The 12752-nt window shown below is 35.6% G+C and overlaps 2 non-coding genes across 2 annotated transcripts; one reads left to right on the top strand and one right to left on the bottom strand.

Annotated features, from left to right (window-relative positions):
• The first annotated feature begins 5955 nt into the window (after window positions 1-5955).
• LOC121243357 lies at window positions 5956-6063 on the top strand. The gene has a single exon (XR_005936116.1). It is a non-coding gene; the product is annotated as a small nucleolar RNA R71 (small nucleolar RNA).
• A 3672-nt stretch (window positions 6064-9735) lies between these two features.
• LOC121243767 lies at window positions 9736-9843 on the bottom strand. Its single transcript, XR_005936261.1, has one exon. It is a non-coding gene; the product is annotated as a small nucleolar RNA R71 (small nucleolar RNA).
• Window positions 9844-12752: the final 2909 nt, after the last annotated feature.

Raw genomic sequence — 12752 nt, 5'->3', positions numbered from 1 at the left:
GCCTCAACTCAACCTAGAAAAAAATTACTCTTGTCCCATAAATTTTTCGAGTCAAGATCCATTTGGTCCATAAAATAATTTTAAACCTATCCAAAAATTATAATCCGCTAAAAATATTTTAGGCCCATACTCTCTTCCAAAAAATTTTACTCAAAATTCCGAATGGGGCTTTTAATACCTATAAACCCAAAAATTTTGTAAAGCGGACTTGGCTAGTCCCGGGTGTTACATCCTTCCCCTCTTAAAAAAATTTCGCCTCAAAATTTGCTACACCTAAAGCAAAGTCCAAATATTTTAATCCTTCACACTTATTTGCGCACATTGTAATTCACTTCGAAAGATCATATCTAAACTATAAATCTCAACAATATAGTTAAAAACATAAAACAATTCCAAACTCTCCACATAATCCTTGAACCTTATACAAATAGCGGAGTAAACTCTCAAATTATCACTCACCCAAGCCACGGTTCCACTGCTCACTCTAACAACTTATAGTCCTAAGAACATTGAATCTCAATCACATACATCGGAAAAGAACTAACCTCCACATTTAACCAGTCCATACATTTTTGTTTTTTGTTTTCTTTTTTAGCAAAACAACACAAAGAACTAACAAAGAACTCCCAAAATAATAACTAAAAACTCCAAATAATAGTATAATCAAAGGTTCCAAACTTAAGTCCTGAATAACCTTAATTCACAAATTTCGAATCTTCAGAAAATCTACTTTTAGCCAAACTTCAATATTCTAAGCTATACCATTAGAAAAGTTCCATGCAAGCATAATTAATCTCAACTCAACTAAAAATAGAAAGCTTTCAAGGAGAAAAAGTGTGGGGAACCTGTGATCTCATCGTTGTCGTCCTCAGCATCTTTAGATGTCAGTGCAAACACTCGGGCCAGTCCCATTCTTCGTTGATTATTTCCCTGATTCGTTTGTTGGGAACTTGGATGTGGGTTAGGCTTCTTGTTGTCCATCAGCAGCAAAGGGCATTCCCAGATAAGATGTCCAGTCTTATTGCATCGAAAATACGCCCCCACTTCCCTTCTGCACTCTCTAGTATGTGCACGATTACAAAACTTACAGAGGCTATTTGATTGATTTCCCTACATTTGCTTTTACCCCGAGCTGCTCCCATCATTTCTCTTTTTTCACGACCCTTGATCCATTGCAGATTGAGACCTGTGTGGCATAGTCCTCTTCCTCTGTTCCAATAGTGCAGCACTTCTTTGAAGGCTCCGTTCAAATACTATGGCCTTATTCACCAACTTTAGAAAATTTCAGATTTGAAAGCCCACAATTCGTTTGTAAATCTTTTCGTTCAGCCCCTATTCAAACTTACAAGCCCTCTTCTTCTCATCAGGGATCAGATATGCAGCAAAACGTGATAACTCGATAAATCTAGCTGCGTACTGGTGTACTGTCATAGCTCCCTGCACCAAATTAGCAAACTCCATAGCCTTATCGTCTCCAACTGAGGTTGAGAAAAAGCGTTCCAGAAAAATTTGCTTGAAGTGCAGCCAACGAACTATTTCCGTCCCTTCAGCTTCTCTAATAGTTCTTTCAGAAATCCACCATCTTTTTGCTTCTCCCGTTAGTTTGAAAACGGAGTATAAAACCTTCTATTCGTCTGTGCAGTTTATAACATGGAGTATCTCCTCAATGTTTTGGATCTAGTCTTCTACTAAGGTCGCATCACCCCGACCATCGAAGGTGGGAGGATGCATTCGATTAAATTGATCTATGGTGCATCCCCATTCATCATTTATCGCATTCATACCCGATACACTTCTTTCCCAATGACGAGGTGGCATCTTGACAACTTGGATTATTAAAAATCATTACAAGAATAAAGAGTTTGTACAAAAATAAACAAATGGTGGTAATAGTAAAACAAACATAAATACATAAAAGAAGTGTACACGCAACAGTAGTAAAAATATAACTCCAGACTCTAAACCTTCAATCCTGTCAAAAGCCTTATATGCAGTCTACAAAATCGAAACGAACCTCAATCAACTTGAACATCTCAGAAGATATAAAAAATCCTACCCCTCAAACTCCATAAGACATCTTGCCTAACCCCTGAAGATTCTAAAACCTTAAGTATCGATAAATCACCTCTTACAGTCCACAAATGTCTACACCTTAGTTCTGAAAATTATTTCCTCAAAGCCATGATCTCGTACCTACAAAATTCTAAAACCTTAACTTTCATCAATCACCTCATTGTAGTATGCAGAATCTCCAACCTGGCTTTGATATCAACTGTAACGCCCCAATCCCGAAGATCCAGAGAGTTAGCTCTTAATACTTAATATCAATTTCAATAACACAACTATAAAATCTAAAAAACTCAATAAAATATTAATTCATTTACCCAACCTATCTATCTTCCTTCATAGGGATAACAAAGAAGTTCTCAATAACATAAATTAAAAACTTTCCAAAGACTCGAAAATATCATTAACTCATCAAATCAAAATAACCAAAATAAATCAATTTGCTAACTAAGACTCTCAAATAAGCACTTGTACCCTAAGACACTTATTCCACTACGATCATCATACCTTACTAAAACTTCCTACTTTTGTTTTCTAGCTGAACCATAAATCTGAAAAATATTTGGAGATAAGGGGTGAGTTATCAACAACTTAGTAAACAGAGAACATATACTAGTGTGTAAATATGAACATTTATCAGAATTCAGAATGTTGAACAAAATATTTTCTTTCAGAATGTAGAATTAGAATAGTTGTTTTCAGAATGCAAAATCATAACATATTACCAAAAATATAAAAGCGAAACTTCTATAAAACATTCTTATGCAAAATTTCTTTTGGCATAACATAATTGAACATATTCATCTTATTTTATCATATCAGAACAGAGACCATGTTTAACCCCCATGGTAGGGTTGTGCAAACCTTGGTAGCTAACCGAGTAGAAACAGAATGTGAATCTTCCCCTTATTCATTCTCAGAGCCCCGAGTGTGCACATAGGAAATGTCACGCAGAAAACCACTTTGTTTCCAAAGTGGGTGCACCAGAAACAGAAAAGTTGGTACCAACCCGAACAGAGGCCACAGTTTTACATCCGTGGTAAGGTCAAAACAGAATAGAAACAGAATGTTATGCCAGAGGTTTTCAGAAATCACATCATATCATATCAGAGTATATAATATCTTCAGAATAGAATAGAATCTTATCACAAAAATATAATTTATACACAAAGTTTCATATCTGTTCTTTTTTGTACAGTTTAGAAACAAAATGCCAAAATACCTCATGTCTACACCAGTCATGCCAGAAAAATACTTTATTCTTATACAGAATTTCATGAGTAATGCAGAATAAATAACTGAGGTAGTTTAAAATTCTTTTTAAAAGCAAACATGCATACTTTTCCAAAAATCAACTTCAGCCTATTTTATTTTTATGAAAAGTCTAGCATAAGAACCCTACTTACCTGGATTTCTTAACTTCTGAATTTCTCCACAACAATGTCGAACGAAAAATTAAGCGTCACCTATAAGATAATTATGTAACTTCCATAAATTTCCAATTCACGTATTTAAATATCTAAACCTGAAATACCTATTTTAATATCTCAAAATCTAAAATTTCTCTTAACTCTAAAATACCATCACTTTCTAAATTCATCATTTTCCACTTAATAACTCCGACTAAAATATTAAATTCTAACTTATTTACTATACAATATAAAATTGGAAAACATAATTATATCAAAATCTATTAAAGTGGATCAAGCAAAAATATCATTTAAATAAATTAAAAAAAAAAGGCTTAGTTGGTATCTGTTTAAATGGGTTTTAAAAAATAAAATAAAATTTTGTACTTACTATTCCCAGTCGAAATTCATACTTTAATAGTATACTTCAAAATCTTTGTTTATTTTATAAATATAAATCTAAAAACTAAAGTCCTCATACGTACAACAAAACTAGCCTAATATAGCACTCATCTAAGATAGGGTGTTTTTGTAAATCGACTTAAATTGCATGGGCTATCATGGGAAGGCAGTGGGCACGACACAACTGAACTTAAAACATTATAAGTTTCCTTATTAAACCACGTAGTAGAAGCATGCTCTATGTGCGGTAAGGAGTTGTGCGTAGAGCAGGGAGGTGGACGGTAGCTACGTTGTCGGCTGGGCGGCTGAGTACAGAGAGATAGAGTGATGAGAGAGAGACCCACTAATGAGAGATAGAGAAACACGGTGAGAGGGAGCAAAACGTGAGGGAAAAAATACTTGAGAGGGAGGGGGAAGATTCAGCATGGGCTTACCGTGCTAATGATGAACGTGTGGCTAATCAGGGCTGACGAAGAGTGTTCGGACGGCAGTTTGTGGTTGGCTAGGTGGTTTCCCATCGAGTAACGGGGTTGAAAATTTGAGGGAACGGGGAGATCTTCTTCCTCTATTTTTGGGGGTCAAAAACAGAGTGTGATGGCGGCTTGTGTCTTCTGTCATGCAAAGGAGATCTCGTACGAGGTAGTGGCTGGTTGCAAGCATCCTCTCGCGTTACAGTGACCTGTTGGTTTCCGTGTGTGGAGTTGTAGTGGTTGGGTTGTGACTGCTAGAAGGTGGTGAGGTGGCAGTGATAAACCGAGAAAAAATGAAGAAAAACTGAAGCAGCTAATCTAGTTTTTGGTTGAGGTTGATGAACATGCAAATATATAGATGAATGGATGATCAAAAGAAAACCCTAGAGATGAGAGAGTAGCATGCATACAGTGAGTAAAGCGGGCTTGGCTGGGCCCGGGTGTTACAAACTGGCTCTATTAGAAATGATGTCTTCTTAACACGATGTTTCTTCTTAACTGTAGAAAAATCTTTGAGGACTTTTGCATAAGTAGGAACATGTTTAATAACATGCAAAAGAGGAATATTCATCTTTACCTACCTGAGGTTTCCCAAGATTTCATTGCTTGAATCCAAAGTTCGCATACCAGATTTTAAAGTTTAAGGAAATGGTATCTTAACTGGGCTCTTGATTACCTCGGCTTCCTTGGGCAACTTAGCACTATCATTGCTTTGTTCCTTTTGAACATCCTTTGGCTTATCAATTGTTGGGATGTGTAAGAACTTACCACTTCATGCCACAATGGCATTGACATCCTTCAAATTTCCTTGAGCCATATGTTGAGCTTGGGAAGAGAACTTGCCACGCTCATTCACACTGAAAGAGCTCATCAACTGAAAGAGCTCATCAACTTGGCTACATGTCTCTTTATCTCCTTGTTTTCTTCATCAACCTGCATAATCAAAGATTCAAACTTTTGATTAGTTTTATTATGTGCCTCAAAAAAAGCATGTACAGTATCTTCTAAGTGGTTCCAAGAAGAAGAAGAAGATGCATGATACGGTGTAGGATAACTGCTAAGTGGCTATGTAAGCTATTGGTATTCAGATTTTCAGCTAAAATTGGTGTGATTACGCCACCCAAGTTTGTCGGTATCGGAGAAAGGTGCACAAGACTTTTTGTACATACCTAAGGCATTACATTGTTTCTCATACATTCTTCTCATTTCAGGAAATGTGGGGCACTCTTGAGTTAGGTGATCTACCCCACCACACACAAAACATGGTCTAAAGGACTCAACATGAGTAGCCATGTGTGTTGGCTTTAAATCTTTAGTTCTTAACACCTCTAACTCTCTAGAAAGCATCTCCACCTTAGTTTTTAGGTTATCATCTTCCCTAAGATGGTAAATTCTACCACCATTTGGATTTGCAGTAGGCCATGACCTATTTGTACCTTCAGTAACACTAGGTCCGGTCCAAGTGTGAGCTTTAGCAAGCCCATTGAGATATTCTATGGCCTCATCTGGATTTTTCTGCAAAAACTCACAATTACACATCATCTCTATGAATTGACGCTCTAGGTGTAAAACCCTCATAGAAATAACTAACTAATCGCCAGTTCTCATACCCATGGTGAGGACACATACTCAACAACTCTTTAAACCTCTCCCAAACCTGATACAAAGTCTCACTATCATTTTGTGCAAATGTGGAGATCTGCATCTTCAAAGCATTTGTCTTATGTTAGGAAAAATATTTGTTAAAGAATACATGTGTCATCTCATTCCATGATCCTATGGATCGTGGTTTTAGTTAGTACAACTAGCTCTTTACTCTATCATTCAAAAAGAAATGAAAGAACTTAAGTCTCACAACATCATCTGTAGCATTATGATTATGGAAAGTCACAACTACTTCGTCAAACTCCCTAATGTGCAAATAAGAATTTTCATTCTCTAAACCATAAAAGGTGGAAAGTAGTTGTATCATCCTTGTTTTAAAATCAAGTTGACGAGTGTTGGATGGAAACATGATGCATGATTGTGTGGCTGTGTGTGTAGGGTGGGGGAGGGGTATTTTTGGAAGAAAGAGCTTTATTTTTTGCTAGAGTTTTAATTAGGTTTTGGTTTAAATACTATTTGTAGCCTCATTTTAAGAGTTTATGAAATTTGATAAATTTATTCATTGTGAGTCGAGTTTACTCATCTTGTTCTTGATTGAACTTTTGAACTTATCAAAGATAAATCACAACCTCTGTGGCATTCCTCCTTGTAATCTAGATTTTTGAGACAAGTTCTTCAACAGATCTAGATTTTAATATAATCTAGGATCTTGAAACGAGTTCTCAACGGGTCTAGGTTCTCTATCTATTAACTTGATTTTGGCTTTCTTGGGTGAGTTTTCAAATTGAATGTGAGTTTAAGAGATTCCGTTCACACGGGTTCATATCATTTGGTATCAGAGTCAGGTTATATTAAAATCTAGACCCGTGAAGAACCTGTGAAAATGGAATCCTTGAACCCGCAATCAATTTGAACACTCGCTCAAGAAAGTCAAAATCAAGTCAATGGATAGAAAATCTAGACCCATTGAGAACTCGTTTCAAAAATCTAGATTATATTAAAATCTAGACCCGTTAAAAAACCTGTCTCAAGAACCTAAATTATAAGGAAGAACGCCACAAATGTTGTGATTTTCCTTTGATAGGCTCAAAAGTTCATTCAAGAACAAGAGGAGATAAACTCAACTCACAATGAATAAATTCATCAAATTTCATAAACTCATAAAATGAGGCTACAAAGAGTATTTAAACCAAAACATAATTAAAACTCTAGCAAAAAATAAAGCTTTTTCTTCCAAAAATACCCTTGGATGAATAGTATCGCGGCTAAAGTAACTTGCTACAGTACCTCTTTAAACCCTAGTTCCTAAAAATTAATTTTCCAAATAAGCTCTTGGCCAAAATACAAGGCCTTTCCAAAAACCCTAGTTCATAAGAAATAAAACATATGTGGGCCAAGCATCCTTAGCCCGATTATTCTAGACTAATTCCTATAACTAATAAAATAAATCATTTAAATGAAAAAAACAAATCCAAGGTCTTCAATCACATAAACATAATAATAGGCCCTAATTTATGTTGAACTCTTTCATAGCTTGTATCACATGGATGATCACTAGGTCTCCTTCTCTCAAGCCCATCTTGAATATTCAGCTCTTGCATTGCTTTCTTGCACTTCCTAGCTCTTGATCTTGTGATTGTCGCATCTGAAACTTGCAAATGATCTTTAAGACTTAGTCCACCTTGGTGTCCATCAGTGTCGATCTATAGGGAGTTAGAAGAAACACAACAAGACGCAAGTTTAAAAGAAAAGATCAAATTATAATATAACAAGAATCTGAAAATTCTACCTAAAGCACGTAATTAAAATGAGTTTAGGGCATGATAAGAAGGCAAGTAAAGCTTTGGACTTCTATCAACTGGATCCAATACTCAGACTTCTTCAATCCAAACTATATATGCAATTAAGAGTTATAGTACCAAATTCCTAATTGGAAGATATAACATTATATTTATTTATTTATTCAAATTTAATTCTAGAATCTATTCTCTATTTGCAAACCACAGTTTTCATATATAAAAATGAATACCAGATCTAAAGACGACACTATGTTCTCAAACAATAATGCAGCAAAAGATCACATCAATGGCATGAAAAGTCTGTTTAAGTCACAATCATATATTCATAATCCTATGGCTCAACAAAATCAAACTATAGCTCAACAAAATCAAATTATCGCAAGATTTTAATATAATTGTCTCAAACTTATAATATCCAAAACAAATAGAGAATTAAATCCTAGAATTATAAACAATAAAGTTTAATCTATGAATTGAAATATAGTCAAAGTATTTTCACCAATCAATGTCTGCCATAAGCTTTATCTAAGATTTAGTTTTCCATAGAAGAACTAAATAATAAAAATGAATTTTTTCTCCTCTCTAGAACTGTGCCTCCTCCTCTTCAAAAACTGTCCAATTTCGTACTAATGATATGCTTATATAAAGGGTAGGAAAGAAACTGATGAGTGTATAAAAGTGCACTCTAAATACCCTATTATTAGATTAAAATGCTAAAATGTGAATATAAATAATGAAATATAACTTATATTATTGAATTTAACATCTATCCACACTGAGATATATTTGAGCATGATTTTATAATATTTTAGATCTCAAATATTGCATTATTGGTTGATGAGAGATAATTTGTAATTGGGCTTTACACTTAACATTTTAGATCTCAAATATTTCTGTTGGATTTTAGGATCAAGAAATGAAAAGCATAACAAAAAAAGAGAAAAAAATAATACACACACATGGGACCCAATTTCAATTCAAAAAGCAAGTCTTTTGCTTCGCAAAGAGAGACACGCAGCACACATGCGAGCCCAACTTCAATTCAAAAAGCAAGTCTTTTGCTTGGATTTTGGACTTGAGACAAACAGCGGCGGGGAGAGTTTTGAGTGGAATGGAACACGGGCCTTTCTTTTGGGAGTATCTATTTTGGACGCAAGCTAGAGGTTTTGAACGGGAAGTTGAAGGCAACACGAGGGAGGGGGACGCTCACAGGGATCTGAAATTAAATTGGATGGTCGTCATTTGCTCTATTTGGCTCTTGAGATTTTTATTGTCCATTACATGTAAGAGTAAGTAAATTCTCAACTACCACATTATTTTTTGGGCTTAATCAAATTTTGGCACCGTTGTTGGGAAGATGGTGGAAGAATTAATACAAGACATAATTTATTACAACCGTTTGTAAAGGTGGTAAGTTCGTTCCATCTTTAAGCTTTATGCAATATTTTTTTTTTCTTTTCATAGTATTTTTAGTTTTTAGTATTTTGTTACTTTGCATGCACAAATATATTAACATCTTGGGTAGATTTGCTTGTAGGCCTGTGCTAGAGTCAGAATCAAATTTTTTAAATCCTTTATTTGACAATTAATCTAGTCTAGAAGAAATGAGTGAACACGAAGATCAACCACTAGAACTCTTCAAGATTACCTCCACCCTACACACACAACCACACCATCATGCATCATGTTTCCAGCTAATAATCACCAACTGGATTTTAAAATAAGGACAATACAATTACTCTCTACTTTTCATGGATTAAAAAATGAAAATCCATATGTGCATATTAGGGAGTTTGAGGAAGTAGTTGCGACTTTTCATAGTCAAAATGCAACTGATGACGATGTGAGACTTAAGTTCTTTCATTTCTCTTTGAAGGATAGAGCTAAGAGTTGGCTATACTCTCTGAGAACACGATCTATTGGGTCATAGAATGAGATGACTCAGGTCTTCTTTAATAAATATTTTTTCCAACAAAAGACCAACGCTTTAAAAAGGTAAATCTCCACTTTTACACAAAAAGACAATGAGACTTTGTATCAGTCTTAGGAGAGATTTAAGGAGTTGTTGAGTATGTGTCCTCATCATAAGTATGAAAATTGGAGCTTAGTTAGCTATTTTTATAAGGGACTTGCACCTAGAGAACGCCAATTTGTGAAGATGATGTGTAATGGTGAGTTCTTACAGAAAGATCCTGATGAGGCCATAGAATACCTCAATGAGCTTCCTGAAAAAGCTCACACTTGGACTGAACCTAGTGCTACTGAGAGCACAAATAGGTCACGAGTTGCAGAAAATCCAAATGATAGTGGAATTTACCATCTCAAGGAAGATGATAACCTTAAAGGCTATGGTTGAGATGCTCACTAGGGAGCTAGAGATGTTAAAAGCTAAGGACTTAAAGCCAACACACGTGGCTAATCATGCAGAGTCTTTTGGATCATGTTTTGTGTGTGGCAGGGTAGATCTCCTCATCCAAGAGTGTTCCACATTTGCTTAGATGAGAGGGATGTATGAGGAACAATGTAATGCCTTAGGTATGTACAAGATAGATGTCCTTTACACCTTTCTTTGATACCTATAATCTGGGGTGGCGCAATTACCCCAATTTTAGCTGGAAGTCTGAAAACCAGCCGCCTGTACAACCCATTAGATCTTATCCTTCACCGTATCATGCATCTTCCTCTTCTAAGAACTCCTTAAAAGATACTTTGCATGCTTTTATTGAGGCACATGGTAAAACTAATCAAAAGTTTGAATCTTTGATTATACAGGTTGTTGAAGAAAACAAGGAGATAAAGAGCCAAATGTCCAAATTGATGAGCTCCTTGAGTATGAATGAGCGAGGTAAGTTCCACTCTTAAGCTCAGTCTACACCCCATGGTCAACACATAGTGCGAGAGAATTTGAAGGATGTGAATGCCATTGTGACATGAAGTGGTAAGTCAGTACACATCCCAACAATGAATAAATCAGAGGATGTGGAAAATGATCAAAATAGTAGTGATGTCGAGCTGCCCAATGAACCTGAGGTGATAAAGAGTCCTGTCAAGGTACCATTCCCTCAAGCTTTAAAATCAAGCAAGCGAATTTTGGATCCTAACAATAAAATCTTGGAGAATCTAAGGCAGGTAAAAATCAATCTTCCTCTTTTGCATGTGATTAAACAAGTTCCTACTTATACAAAGTTCTCAAGGATTTGTGTACAGTTAATAGGAAGCACCATATGAATAAGACAACGTTCCTGATAGAGCAAGTTAGTGCTCTAATTGAGCAGTGGATTCTTCCCAAGTACAAGGATCCTGGTTGTCCAACCATTGCATGCAGCATTAGAAATCATGAGTTTGGGCAAAATTTGCTAGATTTAGGAGCTAGCATGAATCTAATGCCATATTCTATTTATTTGCAATTGTGGTTGAGAGAAATCAAACCAACCACTATGATATTGCAATTAGCTGACCGTTCAGTCAAAGTACCTCGGGGTGTGGTAGAGGATGTTCTAATTCAGATTGACAAATTTTATTATCTTGTTGATTTCCTAATCCTTGACACTAGCTCTGTAGCTGATACTACTTCTAAAATTTCTTTGATTTAGGTAGGGCTTTCCTTACCACTGCAAATGCTTTTATTAATTGCAGGAATCTTTTGGAAACATGACTCTCGAGATAAATATATTTCATATTGCAAAACAGCCAGAAGATGATGACGAGAGCCACCAGACATACATGATTGACTCACTCATGGATAGGGGAGTTTCTACAGTTCATGATTTTGATCTCCTTGTGTATTTTGAATTTGATTCTATCAGTGATCCATCTGATGTAGATGATATTTGTGTTATTTTTTATAGAACTCAGGATTATGGCACTCGGGCATGGCAACTGAAGTTTGAGGAGTTGCCTGAGACAAGTGAAAAACAAATTCCTTCAAGTGTGGAAACACCCAAAGTTGAATTGAAGCCACTGCCTAAAGGTTTAAAGCATGTTTTCCTTGGTCCAGGTGATACTTTTCCTGGTATTATCTCATCTGAATTATCTGAGTCTCAAGGTGAGAAATTAATTCAGACCCTAAGTGAGCATAAGTCAGCTTACATTGGAGCATTGTTGATATAAAAGTTGTTAGTCCCCTAATCTGTTCTCATAAAATTAATTTGGAGGAAGGAACTAGCCCTCGTAGAGACCCCCAGCGTAGGCTTAATCCCATTATGAAAGAAGTGGTGAAGAATAAAGTATTGAAACTATTAGATGTAGGAATCATATATCCTATTGCTGATAGTAAATGGATAAGTTCTACACAGTTTGTTCCTAAAAAGTCAGGTGTTACTGTGGTGAAGAATGACCTGGGAGAGTTAGTCCCTACAAAACTTGTAACATGGTGGCAGATGTGCATTGATTATAGAAAATTGAATGCTGCCACCCAGAAAGACCATTTTCCTCTCCCTTTTATTGATCAAATTCTTGAGCGTATGGCTGATCATCATTTCTATTGTTTCTTAGATGGTTATTCTGGTTATTATCAAATTTTAATTGCATTAGAAGATCAGGATAAAACTACTTTCACTTGTCCTTTCAGTACTTATGTTTTTCGTATAATGCCATTTGGATTGTGTAATGCACTTGCTACTTTTCAACATTGCATGATGAGCATTTTTAGTGACATGGTTGACAATTACATGGAAGTTTTTATGGATGACTTAACTGTTTTTGAATTTTCTTTTGATGCATGCTTATTGAATTTAGAGAGAATGTTGACTCGTTGTGAGGAAAATGAATTGGTTTTGAATTAGAAAAAATGTCACTTTATGGTACTTTCAGGTATTGTCTTAGGGCATTTTATTTCTTCTAGGGGATAGAAGTTGATCAATCTAAAATTGAATTAATCTCTAAGTTGCCTACACCTAGGACAGTAAAAGATGTGAGATCATTTCTTGGTCAAGCGGGCTTTTATAGGAGGTTCATACAAGATTTTTTCACCATATCTAGACCACTATGTGACTTCCTAG

This window comes from Juglans microcarpa x Juglans regia, chromosome 1D, assembly GCF_004785595.1.
Source record: "Juglans microcarpa x Juglans regia isolate MS1-56 chromosome 1D, Jm3101_v1.0, whole genome shotgun sequence".
Lineage (NCBI taxonomy): Eukaryota > Viridiplantae > Streptophyta > Magnoliopsida > Fagales > Juglandaceae > Juglans > Juglans microcarpa x Juglans regia.
This window is presented reverse-complemented; position numbering and strand designations above follow the sequence as displayed.